The sequence below is a fragment of the Callorhinus ursinus genome, unplaced genomic scaffold (assembly GCF_003265705.2).
Source record: "Callorhinus ursinus isolate GAN/ISIS: 27379988/994484 unplaced genomic scaffold, GSC_fseal_2.0 scaffold6, whole genome shotgun sequence".
In the NCBI taxonomy this organism is placed as follows: Eukaryota; Metazoa; Chordata; class Mammalia; order Carnivora; family Otariidae; genus Callorhinus; species Callorhinus ursinus.
The window spans coordinates 42832327-42857676 of record NW_027397068.1 but is presented as its reverse complement, the minus strand read 5'-3'; the positions used below and the strand labels follow the sequence as shown (position 1 = coordinate 42857676).

The following is a 25350-nucleotide window of genomic DNA, read 5'->3' as shown; positions in this document are numbered from 1 at the left end:
AATATTTGTACTCAGTCATCCCATTCAGATACAAATAAAGAAGGCAAAGCTGAAGGTAGCCTTCCAGTGAAGTGTATTTCAGAACTTGGAATAGACAAAGCTGTTATAAGGGGGACATCGTTGTTTGTGGGAGCTGATAAGGTCAGATTAGATAGAAATTAATACAGTACAAAATTCCTGTATGTAATATGTAATTCCTCTTACATATAGAAATGACATAAATTGATATTGTATTACTGGATGTAATAGAAGTTTATAAATAGTGAGTACATAATCTTTACCAAATTAAAGAAGGGCATAGTATTGGGGAAGCTTTTCTCAATGAATTGATGTGCATTATGCACTCAGGTTATGCCTCCCTGCAAATCTGTGCTATGCACTATATGAGAGCACTTGTGAGACATGTATTTGGAAATCCTTATATCCCCATGACAATCTATAACATCTCTTCACAACATTTGCCAGTTTTAAATTGTCCCTGTATTTCAACGATCAGTTGACTAGTGGCCAGCTTTCTCACTGGGCTGCAGACTTCTTGATGGCACGGACCACACTTGATTTGCTCACCATTGGATCTGTCTGGCATGGTTTCTGGCACACAACATGCGCTCATGTCATACTTGTTAAATAATTGTTAAATAAGTAAACAAATTCTTGCTTTGCTGGGATTATAGTCTGAGAAGGAGGCAAGCTAGACACAACACCTCTATGCCTCTTAGCCTCACAGGTGGAAGAGGACTGTGCTGGTGGCTTGTGTGCCCTCAGAATCTCCAGTTCTTCCAATTTTTGCCTGCAAGTAGAAGAAGGGTGGGATAAAGCATCTGGCATGTCCATGTTACAGTCAACATGAGGACAGTGACTTTCAGTTTCTTGGGGAAAAAGGGAATTTTTTCATCTCAGTTGGGGTCAGGTAGCCGAGGGTATTCAATAACCTTTTTAGGAGAGGAGCTGTGAAGCTCCCTATTATAAACTTCTGGGGGGCCAACTCACTTCTGTCTTCCTACCTGGCTAAGGTGGGGCCTGGGCAAACTTTAGGGAATCCCCTATTCACTCCTTTTAAAACAGAGTTCTGTTTTTTTCCTCTCTTTTTTTTTAAATTTTATTTTATTATGTTATGTTAATCACCATACATTACATCATTAGTTTTTGATGTAGTGTTCCATGATTCATTGTTTGTGTATAACACCCAGTGCTCCATTCAGTACATGCCCTCTTTAATACCCATCACCGGGCCAATGCCTCCCTCACCCCCCTCCCCTCTAGAACCCTCAGTTTGTTTCTCAGAGTCCATAGTCTCTCATGGTTCATCTCCCCCTCCGATTCCCCCCACCCTTCATTTTTCCCTTCCTACTATCTTTTTTTTTTAACATATAATGTATTATTTGTTTCAGAGGTACAGGTCTGTGATTCAACAGTCTTACACAATTCACAGCACTCACCTTAGCACATACCTTCCCCAATGTCCATCACCCAGCCACCCCATCCCCACTACCCCCCACCACTCCAGCAACCCTCAGTTTGTTTCCTGAGATTAAGAATTCCTCATATCAGTGAGATCATATGATGCATGTCCTTCTCTGATTGGCTTATTTTGCTTAGCATAATACCCTCCAGTTCCATCCATGTCGTCACAAATGGCAAGATGTCGGGGGGGGTTTTGATGGCTGTATAATATTCCATTGTATATGTATACCACATCTTCTTTATCCATTCATCTGTTGATGAACATCTTGGCTCTTTCCATGGATTGGCTACCGTGGACATTGCTGCTATAAACATTGGGGTGCACGTAGCTTTTTGGATCACTACCTTTGTATCTTTGGGGTAAATACCAAGTAGTGCAATTGCTGGGTCATACGATAGCTCTATTTTCAACTTTTTGAGGAACCTCCATACTGTTTTCCAGAGTGGCTGCATCAGCTTGCATTCCCACCAACAGTGTAGGAGGGTTCCCCTTTCTCCGCATCCCCGCCAACATCTGTCGTTTCCTGACTTGTTAATTTTAGCCATTCTGACTAGTGTGAGGTGGTATCTCACTGAGGTTTTGATTTGGATTTCCCCGATGCTGAGTGATGTTGAGCACTTTTTCATGTGTCTTTAAAACAGAGTTCTAAGTTTCTAACATGAAATGAGTGCAGAAGTGGGCCCATAAATAGACTTTTTATAGCCATCTTAGGTGAAATGTTGACTGAATTTTCTGTATATTGAAAGATGATTGGCAATAAGAAGCCAACTTAAATAATAATTCAGCCCAATTAAAGAAGGATGTATGAAAAGTAGTTTTAGCTTTCAGTGTAGGAAACTTCATGTTGGAGAGAGAGCCAGTTATAAACAGGCTCTTGGTTTATATTTATATTTTAGAGGACACGATTAATTCTTTTTTTTTTTAAAGGTTTTATTCTTAAGTAATCTCCACACCCAATGCGGGGCTTGAACTCACAACCCCAAGATGAAGAGTCGCACGCTCCACCAACTGAGCCAGCCAGGGGCCCCAAGGACATGATTAAGTCTTAAAATAATGAACAAAATAACAAAACAAGCCTAAATTAAATTGCATATGCTATATAAAAACTTGGTTTTTTCCCCCAAACATATATTTAGGTAAAATACATAAATAGGTAAAAGCTTTAATCCCAATGAAGTTCTGGAAACAGTGAAGTCATGCATCATAACTTTGTATGTGATGTTTTAAGTGATCTTATTATAAAAGACCTTTGGAATGATATGTCAGGAAAGGAGCAGATCTACAGGACCAGAGGAAGCAATCAATTCCCTATGTGGATGTCACTCTGCCTCCGGATCGCTGAAGTCTAAATTTGGGAAGAGCTGACAGGAACATGGCCGATGCCATTCGCCACAGACCTGCAGGGAGAAGCAAGCTGGTCCTGGAGGCTTGTGGTCCTGGAGAAAGGACATCAGGGCTCTAACAGTTCCCTCAGAATACTTTTGTTATACAGTTTCTCCCTCTATCCCTTTATCTAGGTTGTCAATTTTACTCTCCCTAGACAAGACCGATGATTTCAATGATCCCTTCACAATAATCCTTGGGTCCTGGTTCTGATCAGCAAACTAGATGTTTGTTTCATTTTTCAGATATTCCCTTGATTGGTTCCTGGTTCCTGCTCTCCATATTTTGCATTTTTTTCCTAAAAGAACAGCATCTGCCACATGCCATATCAATCCTATAATTGATCCAAGTCCTTTTATATTTGATTAGTCTTCTGAAAGCAATGAGAGTGTCGTTTGCTCTCTTAAAAATTTGGTTTCTCTGGATGTCTGTCTGTATTCTAATGCAACTAAAATCCTCAAATTTGTGATGCCCACAAATGGGCACACCATCTGAACAAATAGATACTCATTTATATGCCTACATTATCCTCATTTGAAAAATCAGTGGCCAAAATACAATATTTTACAAATTCTAATTCCCCAAAGTGGAGGATTTGTAGATGTAAGAATTGACAATTTCAGTCCTCTACATGTGCTTCTTTGTGATTCTGTTCAAAAGTGTATTCTGTTTGGGTGTAAGTTTTCCAAAAATAAGCCATAACCATAAAAAAAAGTTAAACTAAGTCCTTAAAAATATGTTTAATTAAGTGCAACTAACTGGCATGTTCATTGACTTGTGATACATAAAGGAGAAAGTAGGCTTTATTAATAGAAATGGGTATAGAATCAGAATTTCAGAATAAGAAGACATTTTTGAAGGGTGCCTAGGTGGCTCCAGTTGGTTAAGCGTCTGACTCTTGGTTTCAGCTCAGGTCATGATCTCAGGGTCAGGAGATTGAGCCCTGCGTTGGGGAGTCTGCTTGGGATTCTCTTTCTTTCCCTCTCTGTCTTCCCCTTACCCTGCTTGTGCTCTCTCTCTAAAAAATAAACAAATCTTAAAAAAAAAAAAAAAAGACATTTTTGAGCATCTGGTTTTACATTCTTGTTCTTCGAAGAAATTTAGTGTCTTATTATTTCTCAGTCTTTTGGCTAGGAATGGAGAATAGACTTGTCCAAGTTTATAGAGTTATTAGTATCAGAGCTGAAATTAGACCAAGTTCTCCAGACTCTTTAGTCATCATGCTACTTCACCAGCTAAACATTGACATGGATTTATTTGGGAAACGTGTTATCATTCTGTATAAGCAGAGGGGTGGAGATGGGATTGAGCACAGATGAGTGGTGAATAGTGGGGTAAGGAGGTGACTAACTACATTTTTTCCCATTCTTCTTCTTATAGAGAAATTTTCGAACTCAAAGAGGTCGCCTTGACTATGTTTGGAAAATTGGATGACGAAACATCGTGAACACTATTGACGTTTGTGTAAAAGGTATGTAGGTTTAAGTATCTCCTCAAATTGAAAACTTGTTAGTTTTCTTGAAAAGTAGACTGGTGTTCAAAGATTTTCTAATAATTCGTTTTCTGGTGCTGATGTAAGAGGAAGCAGAAGTGAGCTTACACTGAAAAAACTGATGAAAAGGAAACACGTTTCTAACAAGATAATCTTTTGCCTAATCAAAAAAATAGTTTTGGTAGGGAGGAAAATGGTTATTAAAAGAGGTGTGACTCTCTAGATGATACTCTACAATCTTCCAGATACAGGTTTAAATGCAAATTTCAACATTCACTTAAAAGGCAATAGTTTTAAATGAACAATTTATTTATTTATTTTTAAAGGTTTATTTATTTGAGAGAGAGAGTGTGCATGTGTGCAAGGAGGGGAGGGGGAAGGGGTAGAAGGAAAGGGAGAAAAAGAATCCTCAAGCAGACTCCCCACTGAGCATGGAGGGGCAAGGTGGCGGGGCAAAGCTTGATCCCAGAACCCTGATTTCATGCCCTGAGCCAAAACTAAGAATCAAGAGTCAGCCGCTCAATAGACTGAGCCACCCAGGAGCCCCTAAATGTACAATTTAAATTTCACATATATGGAGACTTCAATCTTCTCTGAATCTTCTCCCCTAGCACCATCTTCCATACATTCTTAATCTTTCTATAGCCCCCTCTTCAGTCCCGACATATTGGAAGCTCACCAACCTCACAGGTCATGTTCAGAGATAGCAGCTATGAGAGGCAAAAATACCAGGGCTTCAACTTTGTCCAAGTTCAAGTGAACACAAGATCACATGAACAAGAGTGGACACGAGGTGTTTGCAGACATAGCATACAGGACAGGTCAGTGGAGTTTTCCAAGGAGTTCCTTTGGGTTGACTTCATGTCTATGAGCGCATGGGTTTGTTTTGTTTTTTTTTTTTAAGTAAACATGAAATAATAAAACCATGTTTCAGGGCATTAAGTAGATAAATTGAGGAAAAATTTTTAACCAAAAATAATTATGCCTCATTTAGATCTCATGAGCTATTGCTATTTGACAAAGCAGCTGCAGTTTTAAGTAATGGCCAAGTGGGAGCTATATGCACTTTCCATGCAAGGAGTTGATTATAAATACTGACCTATTGCTCTAAGTAACATATTAGCCAATCCTTCCTTTGAAGGAAAAATACATACATAAAATCCTTTTAAAACCCCTATGGGTATGTGAGTATGTGTGTTTGGGGGACCGGTGAGAGTTGGGGAGTGAGGGGTGCTGTGTATATGTGCGTGTTTTTAGCGGGGGGTGGGCAGGGGCATGGAAAGGGCTTACTGTAGGCAGTCTGTGTTGTAGTGACAACAATATTTTGAATATTCCTATGTGCAAATTGGTGAATCTCAAATTCATGTTGTAACAGGGCTCCTAAAAAACATTTTAACATAATTTTAAGAGGCTGAGTTGATTTGAAAACATCATGATGAGTACAGTTGTCAGATATAATATAGAACACCCAGTTAAATTGGAATTTCAGATAAACAGCAAGTACATTCTTAGCATAAGTTTAATCCCAAAGACTGCACGGCATATATTTATACTAAAAATTTATCATTGTTTAGCTGAAATTCAGATTTAAGTGGGTGTCCTGAATCTTTATTTGCTAAATCTGGTAAGCTAGTAACTAAGTAAATTATGGAAGTCATGCCTTCAAAATTATTTAGTACAGCCTAGCTTGAATGTGCTACTTCAACATAAAGGAGCTGTTCATCAACACTCGAGAAAGTTACGATGTGCGGTTGTGTCAATACCAAAAAGCCTGATTTTTGCCTCTTTCTTGTTTTATTTTATTAAACAATACCACTCCAAAGCCCTTGCAGTTATATGCATTCACTTTGAGGGAGGATGCCACATTTTAGCTATTCCCTTATCCTTGAAGACAAAAGCTTTGAAAAATTAGGACCATGTTGGAGTCCTAGATACATAAAGTCTGCTCTCCAGCAAAAAGCAATGTATTGTTTCAAGCTGATTTTCCCCCTTTTCCTTGGGAGAAAAGTACAGCATCTTAAACTAAAGCACACTTCAGCCGTCCCCCTGCGCTTGCTCGGGCCAGCAGCCACAACACAGCCTTTCATCTAGGCTTCAAAGTGTGGTGGAGGGAGTTGGGGGGAGGGGAGTGGGGAAAAAAGGGAGGGCAAGTTGAATGCAAAAAAAGTAACAAACAAACAAAAAAGAAAAATAGAATGGGCTGGGTAGAAGGAGAAGTCTCCAATCTTTCGATGATCACGTCCCCTCAGCCTGGCCGGACTTTGAGAGGCAAAACCCTCACAGGTTTCCCCTGTTGTGTATTTTTTTTTTTTTTTTTGTCATTCCTGCCACTTCCCATGCTGGGAAGATTCTTGTCATCCCTCACATATTTTATCCACAGAAAAGGCTGCCCTGCCCTGGGCTTGGTGATGGAGGCTGTGCCCCTGGTGTGCCACTCTATCACTGGTTCCCAAGGCTGTCTAGCCTGGGAAAAGCTGCATGGACACGTTCCAAAATCAGCATTACATGCATCATTGTTCTTACCCTCCCTGATTAGAGTGCACACAATGAAAACAACAGCAACAGCCTCGTTTTCTAGCCCTCCTCCCCACAAGGCAGTTCTTAGTCTGTTTTTCTTTCTCTGGGTCTTCCTACAAGTTAACCGCTTCAGTGCTGGGGGAGTCCCGGACCTCACAGCAACTGCCCTGCCAAGTTGCTTTGTGCTTCTGGGAGGTCACTCACAGCCCTGGGGCAGCGCGGGGAGGCAGGCAGGCTTGCCCATCTCCTGGAAATCTGGGCAAAGCAACTAACGGGGGGCGAAAAGTCCAAAGCTGTGTGTGGTGCTGCTGGGGCAGCTGTGGGCAGACGTTCCAGGACAGCTCCTTCTAGCCCTGAGCATGGTGAGGGGCTCTGAGTTTCTCATCTGGAAAGTGGCAGATAAGAGGTAGAGGTGGGGGTCCTGGTGTTTTAACTCTTGAAGCCACAAAAATCTTTCCACATGAAACCTGTTGGGTTTAGTTGTTGAGTCTCAATTATCCATAGGAAACTCTTCTCAACCTCCTTTGGAACTTTTGAGTAAAATCTTTATAAACATTTGCAAGCCTGTGGGGATATTGGGTGGGGAATGGCAGTTTTTACTTCAGAAGCTATAGGGCAAATCCAAGTCCTATTATAATAAATATTAAAATGAAAATTCTGTTACAAAGGAAAAAAAAAAAGAAGGAAAAAGACCTCCAATATGCAGCTTGTGACTTCTTTGTTTAAAATAATGACGGCTACATGACATTCCAGTATAACTGAAGAATTCGAATGTTCCTCTGGATTATAGTGTAACATAATTGGCCTGATTTTTGTGAAGAGTGTGAGTGGATGAAGGGGCTATGTGAGGCTGTGTGAGCATGTGATAGTCCATTCAAAGCTGTAATTCAAGCTGTGTATAGAGTGCACACCAAGCCCTTGCACACACCCAGAGCCCCAGCCCCAGTGGAGGACTTTAACTCAGATGTGGGGACTGACGTTACTGGCTGTGTTTCTGGTACCTGTCCTGAGACCAAGCATTACATATGCTTATGATCTGGATGGGGGATTGGTCATGAAGTTGCCTTCAGCCCAGTCAGAAAGATGAAAGGCTGAGGTTTATTTCTGAGTCACTATCCTTGACTTTTAAGAACTTTTAGGACATAAAACAAGTAGAGAATGACCCTAAGCACTGTGATTTCTTAGAATGCGGTACTTCACGGGTGCTGAGCAAAGGTTTCCTCCTGGCTGAGACGGATGTCACTTTGCTGTTACTTAAATAAAGAGCCACAGGGTTGCTATTAGAAAACCGTTGTCTTTTATTGACCTATACAAGTGAAGAGGCTTCCTTCCTCTTCCTTCTCCCCCTCTCCTCCTTCCACATGAGGCCAGATGCAGAATGGCTGTAACTGACATAGTACTGTTAGCCAATTTCTGATAAATGACATCTTGGGGTCCACACATCACATCCATTTTCCAGAAGTTTAATTGTTGGTCACTTATTTGTCTCCCTGCAAATACACAAGATGTCCAGTGTCTCAAAAACAAACAAATAAGTGAACAAAAACTCCAAATCGTAACCTGAACTGTGTCACTTGACCAAGACATGATTTTTCTTGCCAACCATAGAAGATCTCACAGTGAGAATTGAGATGGAGAATTATAGTATGATGCTTGAGATAAGAGTAGACCTAGTTTGTCTAAGAGAAGCAGAATTGGTTCTGGTTTCCAAGGCTGTAAGTGTCCTTTTTATAAGGAAAGCTTATTTCTTGGGACTCAGGATACAGCTAAGGAGGAGATGCAATACCATGTCATCCTATAGGCTTTTTCTCTACTTCCAAACACTCTGAATATAAATGTTTGTTGGGATAAAGTTAGACTGCTTACAGTGTTACATTATATCGGTCGCACTTCTTTCCTAGAAATAGAACTGCTTGCTAGTACCTCAAGTCGACTCTTCTTGAGTACATATGCAAGCAGTCTTGGTGCAGAGATCTTCCTTATCCATAACCCCAGCTTATCCTGAATGGTTCTTGATGTGGGAAACAAAGGCAGAAGAAAAACTATTAAATTTCCTCACTACCTACAGCCCATTGACAAGTCCTTGAAACAGGCAGAGTGACCTTCCTCTAGGGACTCAACTGCCTGGATGTTAGTTCTTTGCTAAGGGCAAAAGACAATCTTACCTCGACCCCCAGGATCCTGTAAGTCTACTCTGACATATAAAAATTCCTTTGGAAACTTCTTTTATCTCTACCCTCCAAGATAAATGTTGGCAGTCATCCTCCAAGCATATGACCCACCGATATCCATCTGAAGTGTCTCATGACTGGGTTTTTACTAAACAGTAATAAATGACATTTTCCCAACAATAGCTAGCCCCCTCAGGATCCTGGAGACCTTGTTTCCAAAATACCTGGGAGGCTTACATGATCCCTAACCCCATGCCAACTTGAAAGTATATGATGGGCCACCCCTTCCTGACCCCAGTGCAGGTCTTTCGGCCCGTGGGTCCTGTCCCCATGCTTTAATAAAACCACCTTTTTGCACCAAAGATGTCTCAAGAATTCTTTCTTGGCTTCGAACCCTAACATCTTTCCTATTATCAGTTCTCACCAGAGAGGAGCTGTTCAAGCCACTAATGGAGCAGAATGCAAGCAAGAACACAGAATTTGGAGATGGGAATTTGACTTCGGCTCCATCACTTGGTAGCTTTGGGACAATCAACCACTTTCTCATTGTTCCTACCTCTCAGGACGTATGCGAAGATTAAATGAGATAGTGGATGAGAACGCTTTGTAAGTTGTACTTAAATTTTAGTTGCTAAAATCTTATTGTGTGAAAATGAGATTTACCATTGAACCAAATCGATTTATAGTGTGTAATGCTTAGAGAGTTTTATTTATTTATTTTTTTAAGTGTAGCTCTACATTAGGCAATTTCTTTGAAGCTATTTCAGAGAGGGATTTTCCACACACAGAGATATACATACACAAAACATTTAAACTTGAACAGTAACTGCAGTAGTTTCCTAGCGCTGCTATACAAAGTACTACAAACAGGCAGCTTAAAACAAGAGAAATTTTTTCTCTCATAGTTGTTACGGCTAAGGTCTGAAATCAAAGTGCTGGCAGGGTCATCTTCCCTCTGAGATTCTGGGTAGAATCTTCCTGGCTCATTCCTAACTTGCGGCGGTCGCCATCAGTCTTTGGCTTTTGTTGGCTTGCAGTCAAATAACTTCAGTCTTGGTTTCCATGTTCATATGGGCATTCTCCCTGCATCCCTCTGTCTTCACATGTCTACCTCCTACTTCTTGTAAGGACACCCATCATATTGGATTAGGGCCCACTCTGATGACCTCATCTTGATTATATCTATAGAGACTCTATTTCTAAATAAGGTCATGTTCACGGGTACTAGGGGTTAAGACTTAAACGTGTCTTTTTGTAGATAGAGTTCAACCCGTAAAAATATCCTATAAAACAAGCCAGTGTCTCACTGGCTAGGGACCTGGCTGCCAGCCTCAAATTTGCTATTAAATAGCCAACTAACTTATAGGTAAAATGAAGGAGTTGGAATAGATCTCAGGATATTTTTCAGTTTTAATGTCCTATAATTCTGTCATTTTAGTATTCTTCCATTAGCATTTCTTTCTAAGAACATGGTGGTTCTCTTTACTCACCTACAAATCATGACACCAAAACCCAAAAGTCTGGCTGCAGAAAGAATGGGTGAACTGTGGCTATTTCTATGAGCCCAGCAAGCAGAATGTTTCCTTCCTCAGGCCAGGCCCTCACTTCCCCTTGCTTGGACTATTGGAATAATCTCTCAGCTTTCTTGAGTCTCCTCCTTGAAGGGGCTGCTAAAGTGAGATTTTAGAAAATAAACGTGATCATGTCACACCCTGTATGACACCGTTTAATGGCTCCCCAGGAATGCTGCATGGGGAGCCATTCCAAGCTTGGCACCCAAGGCTCTGTAAGCAGGAACTGCTGACCCAAACTCATCTGCTCAAGATTTACCCTAAATACCTCGCATCTATTCATTTCTCTCCCATCATTTGTCACCTTTTCATACTTTAGTGGATGATGTTTCCTCTGTCTTTTCTACCTAGAGAATTGCCATTTATCCTACAAAGTCCAGTTCAAATAGCATCACCTTTGAGAAGCCATTCCTGACTACCTTAGTCGGAAATAACCATCCTCTTTTCTGCATCACCATTTTGTTCATATTTATTTCTAATTTTGCACCTATCATTGAATTATAACATTGGTGTGTGTGTGTGTGTGTCCTCATACTAGATCAGATGTTGCCTAAGGGTTGGGGTGATGTCTCTGGCTTTGAGTCATAGCCTGTACCTTCTTTATTTCCAGGGGTCAAACACATAGTTGGTACTCAGAAACATTTTATTAAAATGAATTAAATAACCAATTCTTGACAAGCAACTGAAACCGTGGTCATGGTCAAATGGTTTTTTATATGTGTTGTTGTTGAATTAATGAAACAGGAAGGCGTGCTTTGGCACAGCTGCCTGGCATACCTGGGTGAAGTTCTAATGCAAACAGCTGTGTTGCTGTAACTTGCTGTAAAACATCCACTTCATACAGTGCCGTGCGCTGTGGGACCCATGGAAGGCAGCCAGGCCCAGGGCTGGCAGTTACCTGAAAACACTTGGGTTAAGTTTCTATTGTCATGGCAGTTAGACAGCCCCTTGTAATTATTGCCTTCAACTGGCAGCCTTGCCTCACAGAACATATTCTGCGAGGGCTGGACTCCCAGAAGATTAGCTCTGGGTTACCACCTTCAATGTCTCACTGCTGAGAACTGTCACCAGGTTGCCTGGGAGCTGCCTTGCAGATAGCCTCAGCCCGTGTCACAGGACTGCAAGCTGTAAATCATCAACCACATTTGTAGTCATGGCGACCAACTGGGGGATGAGCACCCCAGCAGGGTTAGGGTTATGGGTGCACTCACATCTATTCTCCTAGTACACTGGCCTCTTTTGAATGCTGCTGCGGAACTCTGGGAAGTGAAAGCTCAAGCTTCTGTAAAGAGTTAGGTGAGGCTGGGATAGGAAAAGAAATGGGTAAAGCCCTGGACACTGCCGAGGTTGACCGAGGAGAAAGACACATGCCTCAGGAAGAATGACAGTGAGGCCAGAGTTGCAAGAAGCAGGGTGACAGGTGCTGAGCCTCGACTGAATGAAGATAGTCTTCTTGTTTATTTTTCCTGTTGTATGTATAGGGTGGATGGAAACACATGATTATCCATCCTCTTTTTTGGTCAGTATGAGCATGTAGTCCAACCATAGCGCTTTCAGATACCACTAACTGGTCATTGTTAAATGCTACTGCCTGCATTTGTCTTTGTCTTGATTCTGGGATGAAACTGAAGCTCTCTGAGAGCAGGATCCTTATCCCATCCCTCTCTGCTGTACCGAACAGAGTCTCCTACACCGGATCACACAGGAAAACTTCTGAGATTAGAGAACCTTGAGCATAAATGTTGCAGGTACTATCCCTCATAATCCAGGGAAATGGATCTCTTAAAACGGCAAGTAACAGTGATGATTTTGGAGGAGAATCCTGATTTTGTGGGTAAAAGAGCACATATGGCTTTATCCTATTACTGCTGTTGGCAATGAAAGTACAATAATTATGCAACCTTTAGAAGCATAATGACCAGACTTCGGGAAACAAAAATAAATCACAGTGGGTAAATGGGTCATTAGAGATATGTTACCAGAGAGCTCAGGATTTACTTTATCTTATGTGTTCCAACTTGCTAAATGCATGAATTTGTTGAAAATTCTTATTATAAAGGCCTACTAAGTGTAAGGCACCCTGTTAGGTCTTATGAAGAATGAAGAGAATCAGCATACTTGAGAGCCTGTTTCTAAAAGTTTTCTATAAGGAAATGTTATACTATAGGAAAGAATATCACCTCAACACAGGACTTAAATCATTTTGAAAGGAGTGTCTGTCAGGTGAGCAGCATGGCCCTCTATGTACTAATGGGTCCCCAATGATGTTTCTCAACTAACAAAGCTGACAAAGTACAACAAGCTCATGGTAGCTACAGATCATTTCCTTCCTGATGCAAAAGACCAGTGCCATCTGACTGCCTTACTCACACAGCAAATTGTTCTGGCACTCCATTATATTAAGAAGCCTGCCTATCACAAAGACTCCTGAGTCCATCCCATGAAATGTCAAAAATAGTGTAAATATTAGTGATGAGCCAACCTCAGAAGTGTTGGAACTTTAGTCTGGGAAAAGATCCAAGATTTTATGAACCTATATAAACACTTTTGATCTTGAAAAATTGGTCTGCAAATCTTACAAGAACAGGTTTTCCCAAGATTTACAGGATGGTTTTGGTTTGGTGCACCTTCTGTGGTAATTTTGGGGGAAATTTTGCTATTTATTCCTCTTTACTTTTATCATTCTGATCAAAACAAAATGCACCAAGATATAGGTGTTTTATAAGAAAAACAAGTTGATTCTCATTTCACAGAAAAGTCAATTTATCTCTGAAAATAGGGTGAGAATGTATTCACAAATCCTTATTTTACTAAAATTAATTCAACATTTCCAATGAATCATATACATATGCTATACTTAGGAAGAAAATAAATACACATTGAGTTTCTCATGATGGATATGAACAAGTGTGAACTGAGAGTAAAACTAAAACAATACATTGTTAGCACTTTGTATATTACACTTAATTCACACTTATTTGGACATATGTGCATAATGTCTTCTGTAACATGCAAACACAATATGTGTATATAAAAAGTCCATTGGATCTATCAGTGAAATCACATTTTCTCAAGCTCCATTTTTATGTAAACCATGGAAATGTGGGTTTTTAAGAAAGATTCTACTACAGTTCAGTTTCAAATCTAGTAAAGTCTAGGGAAGGAGAGGTATATAGTACAGAATTTCTCCAGTCGTGTTCTTTGGGATATAAACATGTATGACGTGAATACTATTCTGTGGTAATAATTTTTGGAACTGTCATCCAAACACATTTTTTTTCACTATAAGACTTCTCAGAACCTTTAAAATGCAAATGTTCAGTTGGATTTTTCAAATGAAGTCTCTCCCAAGAGACTAGGTGTTCATGAACCAAATTTGGAGCATACTGGTATAGAGGAAAATGTATTATAACTGAGGTAAAAAGAGTCAGATTCCTGTCCTGATTCTGCCATTTACTTGAAATGTGGTTTTAAGAAGACTGCCAAACTCTAAAACAAGTATATTAGATTGGATGATCTTCAGTGTTTTTTGTTTTAGCATTTTCTATGAGGTTTCCACCCTGGGCTATATGTTATTATTATTATTTTTTATTCCCTGGAGGCCCAGCAAAGTGCCTTACATTTTGTTGGCCTTTAATAAATGTCAATTAAATTGAACATAGCCTTTTAGGCTTTACGAATCGTTAATGGAGCCATTTTTTTTTAATCAGCTATGTTACTTTGAGCAAATCATTTCTTCTCTCTGAACCTGTTTCCCTGCTTAAAAATTTAGGTATTTGACCATTAGATTTCACATCTTTTTTATTATTAGCAATATTTTTCATACTCCTGGTAGCACTTGGATCTTTCTTCAAATGAAATCTTACACAGACGTCTAGTATGTAAACCAGATCAGAAGTGGAGCTGCTCAGTAGAGTGCACGACCATCCCCACCCTTCCCCATCTCAGCCTACCCTTGACTTTTTTTTCTTGCCCCTGTCTTCAGGCATGGTTGTGGAACCCCTAGGTTCTGAGTAATACTGATACAGATAATCTCTGAAGCTTCTTTTAGGTCAAACATCTTAAATTTTGCTGGAAAAATATGGAATTCTTATTGCTGAGACTAAAAAGCTTTGGGGGAAATAAAATGTAATCAAGCCCCCCCTCTCTACCTGGAAAAAAATATATCTTTTTCATGAACCACAGTCTGAAACAAATGCCACAAAAATCAAACATTTACAAAAACTACAAATGACAGATCCAGTTTTGGCTTTAGTAACATATTTGAAAACAGAAAAGATTTTTATTTCATAGGTATACATGGTAAGAGCCTATAAGAAATCTCTATTTATCCTTGGAATAATCTTTATGGCCAAAACTGAAATAATTGTACTTTATCATAGTTTAATAATCTCTCATCTCTATAATTCATATAACTAAGACCAGAAACATACAAATATTTCACATAGATTTATGAAGTCAAAAGTAGAAATTGAGGGGCGCCTGGGTGGCTCAGTTTGTTAGGCGGCTGCCTTCGGCTCGGGTCATGATCTTGGAGTCCCAGGATCGAGTCCCGCATCGGGCTCCCTGCTTGGTGGGGAGTCCGCATCTCCCTCTGACCCAACCCCCTCTCATGCTCTCTCTCTCTCTCTCTCTCTCTCTCTCATTCTCTCAAATAAATAAATAAAAAATTTTAAAAAAGTAGAAATTGATTTATTAATTCACAATGCATGCAAGGATAGCTAAAAATGCAGCTTAGCATTTCAATTAATCTGGTAAAATGCTAGTGAAAAAATATATCTGGGGACAAATAGCTGCTAGAAATCACCAGGGAATATTTCAGTGACATGTTTACAAGAGACCTTAGGGTTTCTACCTGATGCATATATTTTTTTAAAAAGATAAACAAGACTAAACTCTGTGTCTGAAAACACAAGCTCTTGAAGATTCAAGGGTGAGTGTCACTGATAGTGCAATAGTGAGCCACCCAATATGAAGCCAAGAGCCCCTCCCTCTCTCTTCTTTGCACTTAGAAGCTGTGGGAATTTTGTTTGTTTATAGTCTCAGCCTTCCTCCCTCTAGATAGAGCAGAATTGAGGCAGAGCTGGTTATGTGATTGAAACAATCATCAAGCCCAGCTTTCTCATCTGCAAATGACACCAAATTTGTTAGGAGCTTGTTGATTTAAAAACAGGCGGGCATAGCGTTTTGCAGAGAATGTTACTTGCATGTGAAAATCCGCACCAGCTACATTTGGGGACTGGGCTACAACAATCACTATTACTAGGTCACTGTGTTATCCTGAGAAAATATTTATTCCACAGGTTATGATTCTGAGATCCTGTTTAAAGTAAAAGTCTGGACTAAAGGAACAGAGCAAGCACAAAGTATGTAGATACCTCTGAACTGAGTGACAGGCAAAAACAGAACCAACCTTGGTTTGAGGTTAAGGGTGAAAGGCAAATGGTTTAATTCAAAAAGAAAACCAGACCATGCACTTGTAAATTTTAACCCATGTGTTAAAAAAATATATATGGAAATTATTTTTTGTGGTGAAGAGGCAACATGTTAGAGTATGGTGATTTGTTGAGCACAATGCGGGGAATTTAGAATACAAGAGGATGAATCCTTAGCTGCCATGTCTTATTCAGTGATGGGACGTTGTTCTCATTTCTGGGCTTCACAACTTGAGAGAGACAGAGAACTTGGAGGGTCTTCAAAGGTGATTAAAAGGATGGAAAATAAGGCTTTGGAAGAAAGGATTAAAGAAATGGGCATGAATTTAAAGGAAAATAAAAGAAAAAGCCATTTGAACATGCACATATTTAAATAATTTTTAAAAATTCACTTCAGTTTCTAGCTCCAGATTATTTTATGGAGAATTTCCTCTCAATAGAAGATCACTAATATGTTGTAACATTTCCATAATCAAAATAAGAGTAACCAAACATAGCAAATACACTAAAGTAAGTTCTAGCAGTACCAACCATGGTTTTATATTTTTTATTTGTGTAGAACATGGAATTGGTAACCTTCTGGTTGATGAGAAAGTATGTTTATACCATGTTGTGAATTGGATGGTTGGATCTGCTTTTCTACATTTATGGTGTATTCACATACTGTATCAGGTTTAACTTTCCTATATGTCCGTATCCATCTACAACAAACCAATAGAAGAAAGAATACAGATATTTAGTTTAAAAAAATAAACATAAAAACATACTAGAAACAACCCAGCTCTAAGGACTGGCTAGATGAAGCAAGCATCTGATAGGACCAAAGCTAGTTTTCTATGGATTTATGCAATACAGCTAAATGGGATGTTCTGTATGGATATGGGTCTTCCACCTATGGATATGTGAATCTTGGTGTTTGGTCCCTGGCCTTAAGTAAGGTGCTTAAAATTTTCTGAACCTCAGAATTATCATCCGTAGAGTAAGGATCACAATATAAACCCATAAAGTTATTCCTGGTAAGTGAGAGAAAACTTTTTGTATGATTATTATAAGAATTAAATGAGATAATTTATATCAAGTATTTCAACAGTGCCTAACATGCAGTAAGCACATAATAAATGTCAGGGATAATGATGATGATGATGATGATGATGATGATGATGATGATTGATGATGATAAAGAATCTAACACAGTGCCCAGCATATAGTAGAAACTCAAAAGCATTAGTTAAATCTGAATCTAATAGAACAGATGAAAAAGAAGTGGTGGAATTCTTCAACATAGGTATAGATATGTAAGTATTATGGGAAATACATTAGAAATATGTAAAATCTTGAAGGGAACTTTTAGAATAACTTATTCATCAAATTGCCAAATCCAGACGTACTTTGCAAAATGGCAAAAGATAATGATAAAACAAATAAAAGAAAAACTGACACGTAGTACATATTAAAATTGAATGCTCGTTACTCCAAGATATAGTAACTTCGGATAAACTTATAAATAGGTCCAGGGAGGGCTCAGCAAGTCACAGACTCATGACAGGACAATAGAGAAGCCACCCTCTCCTGCTGGAGGCTGCTATCATGGAGAATAACCATGTCATTGTAGTCTGACTGTTAAACACTGGATGGAGGACTCGGACTCCATTTGCTTTTGTTTATATAGGCTGGCAATTCTTGGTCATGGCTGTGATAGATCACCTTTGGCTATTGGTCCTTGAGGACGGCAGACTGAAACTCCCAGGGCAGGTTTCACAAGAACTCTTAGCCTGGCCTGTAGACTATTCCGTGGACACTCTCCAAATACAAAAGGGTGGGCAGCCTGCCTCTCTGTCCAGTTTGATATAAATTCACCCACTGAATGTAAGTGTATGATGTTAACAGAAAGAGGAATAATGGGAGTGTAGGAGCCTTTCTCAAGAAAGAGGAATTCAAGCTTAAACACACAGAACACGGGGGACATGATGCCAGCAATCTCCCCAGTCCTGATTTGTGATTCGAGTAGATAGCTTCCTCCCTGATCCACATTATGCATCAGATCAAACACTTATCTTACTGTAAAAAAATATAAAAGAAGAAAGGATGGGTCTGTAATTGCGACCTTCCTGCAGAAACGCTCATCACTTTGATAACCTTTGAGAGAAGGCAGGCAGAGGTGACCAAAGCGGTCAGCGGTGCAAAAAGTCGGTGAGAGAATTCGCTCCTCTAACCACATGCCCGGAACTGGGGACAATTCACACTCAAGAATTGTTTCCCAAGCGCCATAGCTCTCCTTCCAGACAGCTGGGGGAAAGAGAGCAAAAACCATCGCTGGTGCCTGTGGGCTCCCAGTCTGTGGCAGACTTTCTCCGGCCACACCTCGGCATTAAGCGCCGCCAGTGGGCGGCCCAGGCTGTGCTACACTGTGAAGCCAGCCCCCCCCCCCCACCAGAATGAAAAGAGCCCTGCCAGCGTGCCAGGACAAACAGAGATAACTGAAAGCACTCCCGTCAATCATTTGCATTCCGGTTGGCTTGAAAATCTTGTCTAGGTCATATTATGACTCCTTTATTAGTGTGTAAGGTCACCAGGAGACAGGCAAGTGCATCCTATATCAGGAAGTGTAGTGAGCCTCAGGAGTGAGATATTCGGCTTTCATAGGCACTGGGGCTGAGACTCGGAAATCCAGGGAAATGAGTTAAGCTCAGTCAGACTCCAGGCGCCACACTGCCTCCCAGCAGATAGAATGAAGTAGAATAATAGAAGCTTTCCTGCCATTCTCAACATTAGGTTGAATTCCGGTCAGCCCTTCCAGTGGGGTTTCTGGAGGCTGTTTTCTATTCAGCCCCCATGCTGCAGGCTGTAACTCATGGGAAGGGGCTCTAAGGAAAGGTTGGCCCCAAGCTCAGGCTGGATGGTGCCAGCAGAGCCCTCCTGCAGGAAGACAGATTAAGGGGCATGTGTACCCATTTGGTGGGTGAGTGCAAAATTTAGTGCCCACATTGGGCTCCCAGAGAAATTACTGCCTGGCTGATTTAGATCTGGCAACCACACATAAACATGAATACTCACACTTCCACACGCCCCCTTGCACAGTGACTAACCACATCTGCTTAACTCCAGTGGAGAAGGAAAAAAGGCTGCAGTGGTCATCTCCTCCACCCACTGGCAAGCCCATGTCCTTGTAAGATAAGCTCTCAGCTGGTCTGGTTTGAGCAAGGCTCATTCTTTTCATAATATGATTCCTATTCAAAGTCCTAAAAATTCAGATGACCTCACTGCAATATGAATCAGTAGCCTGAACACTTCCTTCATGGTATGACAGTAAAACACAGTTGGTAAGGGAGGTGAAAAGCTGGCAAAAGTCAGCTCAAAAAGTAGAAGCTTTCTGTTTCTGTGAACTGATAAAAGTAAATACTGCAAGGGCGAAGTTGCCAGTAATGGACTACCACCTTCTCACTTCTAAGAATCCCACATTCACATTAAGGGGTAAAAGCACCAGTAAAATCTTCAACTTGCAGAGGGTTGAGCTGTGATGCACTGTGATATCTGGAGTACTAGAGTTTATGTAAATGTTCATGCCTTCAGGGGTGTTTGATGTTGCAAAAGAAAAGGATTTTAGGATTAGGAGACTTTTTTTTTTTTTAGGGAGAGAGAGAGAGAGTGCACGAGTGTGGGTGCAGGAGAGGCAGAGGCAGAGGCAGAGAGAACCTTAAGCAGGCTCCACACCTAGGGTGGAGCCTGATGCCGGATTCCATCTCACAACCCTGAGATCACTACCTGAGCTGGAATCAGGAGTCAGACGCCTAACCGAATGAGCCACCCAGGTGCCCCTTAGGAGACCATTTTTAAGAGAAAGCAAGAAGCATTTGTGACTGAGCGGGCAGCGCTTTACCTCTCATCTGCTTTGTCCCAAGGTGCGTACACATGAAGCTGGTTCACGAGGACACAGTGGAGAAGGGCTCTGAGCTGTTAGCTTTCAGTAGGCAGGGAATGCATGAGTAGCTCTGGCAAGGATAGGCTTGCTTCTTGCAGAGAAAGCCTCAGGGCCTAGCAGCCACCCAATACAATGTAGGTGGTCAATAAGTGTTTTTGAGTAACTGGTGAATAGAGAAGCCACCTAAGGCCGTGACCACATGTCACTACATATTTAAAAGAAAGAACAAACACAGAAATAAAAGGGGCAAGTTAGTGTACGGAGATTTATGGATAGTGGACATTTTAAAGATTACATGATTCTTTTTAAAGGGGGGGCAGAGGGAGAGCAAGAGAGAATCTTAAGCAGGCTCCACACCCAGCACGGAGCCTGACTCAGTGCTCGATCTCATAACCCTGAGATCACAACCTGAGCTGAAATCAGGAGCCGGTCATTTAACCGACTGAGCCACCCAGGCGCCCCTAAAGATTACATGATTTTAAAGACCACTTCCAATGCTAAAATTCTGCACCATTTTTTGAAATAATAGACTGAGTTTTCTTATCATGAGAGATATTTAAGCTCTACTATTTAAGATAGTCTGTGGGGAAAAAATAAACATATTCTGTGGCTGTCTTTGAAAGACTTAGAGAAGCACCAAAGCCTTGAGATGATGGTAGAAAATTTTCTGTTGGTAGAATTTGGAAGAGCATGAGCAATGGAGCATGTTGTTTTCCTGATAGAGCAGGGCTTTATTGAGTTAAGAGCTTGTTTTGAAGTAATCACAAAGGGACTGCATGCATGATGAAAAAGCTTTGTCTTGGGGCCCGTTTATGTCTGTGTGTGCTACGGGCACAGGAGTGTTGTGGCGTCATGTGTGTGAGCGCTAGATGAAAGAAGTTTCAGAACACTGTTCCCAGTGCCTAGGGACATCCACTGCGTGCACAGACCCCAAGCCAGGGGACAGCACAAGTGTGTGGCCTTGCTTTCCGAGCAGCCAGGCCCTGCTGAGCACACACAGCCCCCAGCAACCTGCCACCCAGGGCCTTACACTTTATCACACTCCAAAATTGTGACACATTTCTGATTATTTGAAACTATGTCAGGTAAATAAAATATAACCTCTTGATTATGACCAGTACTGTAGAGGGGGCAGATGGGCAGGCGGGCGGGGTGGGGAGGGAGGGAGGGAGGGAATCTTCATAATGACCTAAAAACCCACAAGGCATTCTGGACATCAAACATCAATTGCAAAGCACCACTTTGATGAGTTAAGAGTAAATGAATCAGAACCAGATGGATTAAATTCCCCTTGAAATATACACAGGATTAAAAATTAAGAGAAGTAGTGCTAGACACAATGGGTTGTTTCAAATGCTAGTCAGAGCACTGGCAACAAATAAACAAAATTCACTGGAGACATTTGACAGTTCAGTGAGTGTGCACCCACCTCTAGATTCTGAATTCTAATTTGGCAACATGAATAGCGGGAGAGAGTTTTGTGTGTGTGAATATAAAAACGTTTACTGGCATCCGGAGAGTGGGCCAAAGAAAAAAATTCTTTCAACATTTTATTTGCTTGCTTAGGTAAATAAGATAACATGAAATGCCATAGAACATGTTTATTAAGTTACAAGCGGGTAGAAATGAACAGTCGCATATGCGTGCATACAGGCTGGCCCAGTCACTTAATTAAAGACACTTGATCATGTTTGACAGATCTTAATAGGTACTTAAAATGCACACACACACGCAAAGGCATCCACATGTCCGTGTGATGCATCCTGACCCTGACGTGTTGATCAGCCCTTCAGAGAGTTGCTTTTCTTAGTGATTACTCACTGACACATGACCCTCCACACAGGCTGCTTGTCCCGCTGGTGACAGCAAACAGGGCTGAGCTGAAGGCCCTTCTCAAGCGGAGGCCCAGCATCTCAGTGCCCCCTGGATTCAATGCACAGGCTGCCAAATAAACAAACAAGGGGTTCCAATTTTATGCCTAGCAGCCTCGGTGGTGTTCCTGCAACAGGGTTCGCTCTGTTTATTTACTCACAGTTCTGCAGAGCTCCCTTGGGAATGTTTGAGGCGAAGGTTTTGGATTCCCGGACAGTCTGTGAAAGAGGTAGTGATTCTTGTCTTATTAGCCCAATGCAGAAAATATCAGTTTAGGCATGCATATGACACCAAAAGCACAGGCAACAAAAGAAAAAATAGATAAATTGGACTACGTCAAAGTGGAAATCTCTGAGGATCAAAGGGCACAATCCACAGAGTGAAAAGACAACCCATATATTGGGAGAAACTATGTGCAAATCATAAGTTTGATAAGGAGTTAAGATCTAGAATATGTAAAGATCTCCCATAAGTAAACAACAATAACAACAAAAACCCCCAATCTGATTAAAAATGGACAAAGGACGTGAATAGACATTTCTCCAAAGAAGACATCCAGATGGCCAACAAGCACATGAAAAGATGCTCAGCATCACTCATCATTAGGGAAATGCAAACCAAAACCACAATGAAATACCATCTCATGCCATTAGGATGGCTATAATCAACAAAAATAACAAGTGTTGGTGAGGCTTACTGAGCCCTTCCTGTGTCCCAGGGGCTATGCTAGGAATTTTATAAATAACATGCCATGAGATACAGTAAAACAGCTCGAGAGACCTCATTCCTCCCTTTTACAGTTGAGGAAGCTGAAAGCTGTAGAGCTTAAGTGACACAGCTAGTAAGTTTTGGAATCAGTGGACCAGTGATCTGAGTATAAGAATAAATTCTCAACCTATATGCTCTACTGTTTCTAAATTATGTTCTATGATCATTGACAGGGCTTAAAATGGGCTCAGAAAGCAGATCGTCAGTTATCCAAGTCTCTTAACCAAAACTGTAATTATCCTAAGTAAGCAAAAAGTTTTTAAAGGAAACAAAAGGATGTCATATACATTTGAAGTAGAGGAAGCACAGAATTGGAAGGGACCTTAGAAGTCACCAAATTTACTTTTCATTGCAAGACTCAGACGAATGTTTGCTGAGCCTCTGCATGAAGACGCTCAGCGCTGCAGCGCTCACTGCTGTGTGTGGGAGCTGACACTACCATCAGGCAGCGGGGACTGTTGGGAAGCTCTTGTTCCTTCTCAAGTCTATGTTCCCGTGCCTTCCTTCCACTTTTTTCTGGCTCTACTAGAACCACACAGAATAATATAACCTCTGCGCCACAAGGTGATCCCCAGTTATCATGTACACTGGTCTCCGCATCGGACTCAAATGCAAATTAGCCCTGGTTGCATTGGAGGCAGCGTAGTACAGAGGGAAGAATGTGGATTTTACAGTCAAATGTCTGTTCAAATTCTGGCTCAATCACTCATTACTTATGAGATTGTAGGCAAGTTACCTAGCTTCTCTGAGGGTCAGTTTCCACATCTTCATAAAGATTTTATAGGACAGGGGCGCCTGGGTGTCTCAGTCGTTAAGCGTCTGCCTTCGGCTCAGGTCATGGTCCCAGGGTCCTGGGATCGAGCCCCGCATCGGGCTCCCTGCTCGGCGGGAAGCCTGCTTCTCCCTCTCCCACTCCCCCTGCTTGTGTTCCCTCTCTCACTGTGTCTCTCTTTGTCAAATAAATAAACAAAATCTTTAAAAAAAAAAAAGATTTTATAGGAAAGCTCTGGCGGTCAGGATGAGATGATAGATATCGAACCCTAGCAGGTAGTAAGCACGCAATAAAAATTAGCAATGATTCCAAGTTCATCTGTTCTCTGGTAAAGGGGCCAAATGTTTTGCTAACCTGGGTTATTCTCAGACTCTTGGTTGAACTAGAGCCTTCTCTAATCCATAGTACATGGGCAAGTAACCTGTTGTGTGGTTAAATGGTACAAAAATAGCAACTTTTAAAGAGAGATGTTAGTAGTTTGCTATTGTTGGTGCGATGGGGTGTGGTGTGTGTGTGGGGGGGCGTTCTCCAGCTATATCTAATTTATTTTGGCTACCCAGGCTATACACATCGATACTGGTCAAGTGTCCAAATAAATTGGGATCCTGGGACATTAGGGTCTTGAGGTCAGGTTCAAGGTCAGGTTCTTGAACGCCCTGATAATCTGAAATCTCTCCTTAGAGAATTTCACAGAATGTCTGCCCTTTGTATAGTTCTACGTAGGTTAGGAGAGTTGGAGTGGTAATGGGGTCAAAGGCCAGTTTTACAGGGCACAGCTTTATTCAGACAAATGCCTTCCCTTCCCTTGGCTCAGTGTGGATTCCCCAGTCCACTTCAAGTCAAGAATGCTATTGGGGTGGAAGCAGCTAACTATCCTTACAAACTGTGCTCTCATCTTCTTCCTTAGTAACAGAGCTATAACTGGCAATGTGAGTACTCTGCCAGGACTGCATTCCTCAGCATCCTCTACAGCAAAGGTTGGGTATGTATCTTGCTTCTTGCCAATGAAATGTGTACAGAAAGGAAGTGTACAATTTCTGCTTCACTTGCTTAAGAGGAGCTCCCTGAGCTTAAACTTCTACTTTTTCCCCCTTTTCTCCAGGAATTGTGACCTTGAATACCTCATTTACAAGATGGCAGAGCTACCATCAGCCTGGGTTCCTGAGTGGCCACAGGGATCAGAGTTGCCTGCTGGCATGAAATTCTGACCTTGGAGTTGTTACATAAGAAAGGAATAAATGTCTTTGCTCTTTGAGCCACATGATTGTTAGGTCTCTTCTTCTTCTTCTTTTTTCTTAATTTTCATTCTTTTATTTGATATAGTTGACATAGAACGTTACATTAGTTTCCAGTGTACAACATAGTGACTCAACTTCTCTATACCTTGTGCTGTGCTCATGTTAGTTCTCTTCTTAAAGCCACTTACTGATCCACCTGTTTTATCTAATAACTTACTGATTTCTGGAGCCCAAACAGTCATTAGTTTCTTCTTTATTCAACAAGAATTCATTATTTTATGGGAGCCACCGTTCCAAAGAGAAGAACAGAGAAAAACATTAACTCTGTGGGTCCTTTGTCCTTGGAATAAGACACAGTGGGGACCATCGGAATTTTCAATGAGTTCCTTCCCTGGATGGTACCAACCCACACCAAATTTCCAGATCTGGTTAGGATTAAACTAGTGTGCTGAAGGGGCAGAGCGGCTCGTTATTTTCTTTGTTCCATCCTTCTGTAGCCCCACAAAAATTACCTATCCCATAGAGTTGCTTGCTTGAGTTTCCAGACATTTCCTGTATATTTTACCATAAGAAACTGTGTTTCATCCAACCATGAAACCTTCTTGCTCCTACTACTTCAAGCATAAGTTTGGACTATTTTGGAATGGAAACTGTCAGTTCGGGGGGAAAGCCCTATTTCTCTGATCTGTGTTCTGGATTTGGCAGCTTCTGTAGGCTTTCCCAAAGAGCCACAACTGTGAGCCTCGG

At 41.1% G+C, this 25350-nt stretch overlaps 1 long non-coding RNA gene across 2 annotated transcripts in view; it reads left to right on the top strand.

Moving 5' to 3' along the window:
- Positions 1-24822, top strand: part of LOC141372985 (uncharacterized) — a 147319-nt gene extending 122497 nt beyond the window's left edge. The window contains exons 3-6 of one of the 2 annotated variants that reach the window (XR_012378557.1): positions 4229-4319; positions 9446-9634; positions 24273-24347; positions 24468-24822. This is a non-coding gene — a long non-coding RNA (uncharacterized lncRNA). The remainder of the gene's footprint in view (positions 1-4228; positions 4320-9445; positions 9635-24272; positions 24348-24467) is intronic. The other variant, XR_012378556.1, reaches the window with a different exon arrangement.
- Positions 24823-25350: the final 528 nt, after the last annotated feature.